A 3,606-nucleotide genomic window follows, 5' to 3' on the forward strand; every position below is an offset into this window, starting at 1 on the left:
GACGGCTCTCTTTTTCTTGTTACCCACGCCAGGCGAGATGACTTGCGACAATGTGGTGAGGGTGGGTTATGATAGCTCCCGATGAGCCAAAGCGGGAAAGGCTGTCTTTATTATTTTATATAAAAGACTGTTTTCTTCTGTTTTAAAACTACGGTTATCCATATCTCCCCATAAACAATTGATACTCTTTAGGTCAAGCCGGTAAATTTAGATTTGCACACCTTGGGGCCTGACTTGAGAGAAATAACAACCATATCAGTTTTATCATTGGAAGAACAGGTTTTACTAATCAAAACATACGATGAAGACAATTACAATCAATATATATTTTATTGATATTCGTATTGCTCAAAGGGACGTTAATCAGCAAAAGGAATATAACACAAATCATTCACAGAGTAGAGCCAAATGAAGCTATAAATAAGAATCCCAGTCCCGACACACACACACACACACACACACACACAGCAGTTCAGCTTGTAGCCTATGTTATTGTCTTTTGACTAGATTTGTGGTGCATTGAGATTGTATTTTTTTACGTTCTATTCCATTTTGACAATTACCACCGTTGATATTCAAAGGAAGAAATTTTCTATGACTGTCTAATTGCTGTTGTATTGATTTTTTAAAATGATATTCATTGAAGCACTTACGATATATGGACAATTTTGCTTTAAAGTAGAGGAAGATGGACAAAGGGACCTCTTTTACATAGGCCCATCGTAAATGGCAATGGCGTGAGAACATCTCTTTAAAATTAAAACAACACATGCCCCCACCCCTTCCACACAATAATATACACACATTATAAAATAAATAAACTCACTAGAACATCGATGAAGCGCAATATACAGTGTGCTCAAGGCACTTAAAAGTAGTCCTAAGCCAATAGCAACATAAAAGACAAGACATGATGCCTGTTGGGCGACATGACATTTTTCTCCGACACAGACAAGACTATTTCCGACCAGGTACTGATTTTACACCTGAGTACGGTGAGAGAATGCGTATTCGATTCATGCCGCCTTCGATAAACAGCCAGCAACCGCCCACGCTAACAATGTCACAATGTTTTTACCTCAACTTTAAACTCTGCACTTCCACTCCAATCTAAGACCGAAGAGTACCCGTGTTTTTATAAATCTGCTGGCAGAAATTCATTATACTTCACTGCTCAACTTCACTGCTCAACTTCACAACTTTTTGATCACAAAGTGGAACTTCGGACTCGAGTCTGAATTGCTTTCATTATTGCCAGACGTGTCTGTCAATAACAATGAACGATTATTGACAGACACTTTCTGACAATAAGAATAGACCATGCTTTTTTATTATACACAGACAGTGTCTGGCAATAAGAAATGTCCCAACTATTCAGACACGTTGGCAGATAATATTTATGCAAAATGCAAGACTAGACGTGAAAATGCCAACTAATCTGAAAAAATGCCAGAGGTAATTGTGTCCCAAATCAGGTAATATCAAGTGATATTTAATACAAAATGAAAGTAAATAGTGTTCAAATGCCAAATCCTGCTATTTTATAAAACAAATGGCATCAATGAAATGTAGTTAAGTTTTTGACACTTTGAACTGAAAACGTCAAACTGGCAATTCCGCCTTTTATCAACCATTAAGCAACTTGTTAATCAGTTCATAGTACACAAACCTTTAAAAATTCACTACCCACCTACCTGCTGCTAACTTTATTGGTCTTCTTTTGTTTCTATAATTTGTTCATTCTGGCCACACTTTTGGGGATATTAATGAAAATCGGGCATTTATTTAATTAACGGACGAATCCTTGTGCCTAGGTGTTGTTCGCCTAAAACTGACCAGACATATTATTTTCCTGCCTTCCTCATACCAAATAATACAACTTATCACACTTCCACAAGACTAGATCCACCAGCAAAACTGGTGAAAAATTATCTATCACATATATGAGGTTTAAGTTACACAGATGTGGGTGTTAATAGACATCTCAGTGAGTTAGATCACCTTTTATTTCGCTCCTTTTTGCTGCACTGGTTCGATTCGCTCGCTCCCTCATATTTCCCTTCGCAATTGATGTTAATTGTTTTCCTTTTTGTTCTGTTTTTAACTGAGCAGGGGTTTAAATAATTGAATTTCTTATTTCTCCGATAATCGTGTTATACCTCGATTATTTCGTTTATTAGGAAGATATCATATATAAGATAAGATAAGATAAGATATACTTTATTCATCCCAAAACAATTGGAAATTCGTTTATAGACGTGGCATGCATGAAAACGTATAAACTCAAAGCTGAGAATCTATGGCGACAATGTATACATATATAATATATGCAAATGCACAAAAATGTAAATATATACAATCAAAAACCAATAGCTACACTTTATATATTAATTTGATAAATTGAGATAGGCCATACCTCTGGCCTTTAGTCCGACCTTGTGTGTGCATATTTAAAAGATAGTATTTAATTTAAATCACAGTTGCGCGTTAAAAATTCGAACACCATGTGGAAAAAAAATGAATTAATGTGACGTGTTGTCTTTGTTTTTATAAATATAAGGCGACTGGTCCTCATGGAGAACTTAATATATTTGTGAAGGGGCTGATCGCCATCCTTCATAACTTTCTCCATTTTACTTATACAAAATCTCTTGAACAGTTCTTCCACATTGGAAATTGGGTGAGTATAACTTTATCAATGATCCGATCAATTTTCTTAATGTCGCAATTACTGGCATTTCCACACCATGCTGTAAGACAAAAAGTAATAACGGTCTCCAGAACGGATCTATAAAAAAGGGTGCTTAACGTTTTCTCTATGTCAAATTCTGAAAGTTTCCGAATAAAATACATTTTTTTGTTAAATTTAGAGATATTAGCAACGGTATGTAAATGTCACTGCAATTTATTGTCAATTAAGATACCCAAATATTTCTAAACCGATATTTGCTCAACAACTTGATTGTTAATTTTGAGCGGACTGATGGACTTTGTTTTCTTTCTAAAATAAAAAATCATTTCTTTGGTTTTTCCTACATTTAATTTCAGGGAGTTATCTTCACACCAACCAACAAATCTGTCGATCTCAGATCTGTATGCCGTTTTATCATCTTTAAATATTAACCCTTGAAGGGCAATTTCGTCGGGAAATTTTAAAGTTGGGAACAAGTCACTTGTACAATCATTTGTGTAAACCGTAAAGAGACAAGGAGAAAGAACACACCCTGTATTAGTAATTATTTAATTAGATTGGTTTCCATTAATTTCTATAAACTGTGCTCTCTCTAAAAGAAAGTCTAGAATCCAGGAAATAAAATGGGGATTTACATTCAAACATTTCAGATTTTAAACAAGTAAATGGGATCGAATCGTGTTGAATGCTGAAGAAAAATCAATAAAAATAATTCTGCAATATGCCTTTGGTTTATCTAAATGACTGTAAATCTTATTCAACAAAAGGTTAATGGCATCATCAACACATCTATTTATGCAAACTGTAAGGGGTCAGATTGGGGACCAAACTGGAGATTAAGCTTTTTCAGTACAAGTCGTTCGAAACATTTCATGACAATAGATGTCAGGGCTAAAGGTCTGAGATCATTCATA

This window comes from Berghia stephanieae, chromosome 9 (assembly GCF_034508935.2).
Source record: "Berghia stephanieae isolate SIO BIC M18660-M18661 chromosome 9, UCSD_Bste_1.3, whole genome shotgun sequence".
NCBI classification, from domain to species: Eukaryota; Metazoa; Mollusca; class Gastropoda; order Nudibranchia; family Aeolidiidae; genus Berghia; species Berghia stephanieae.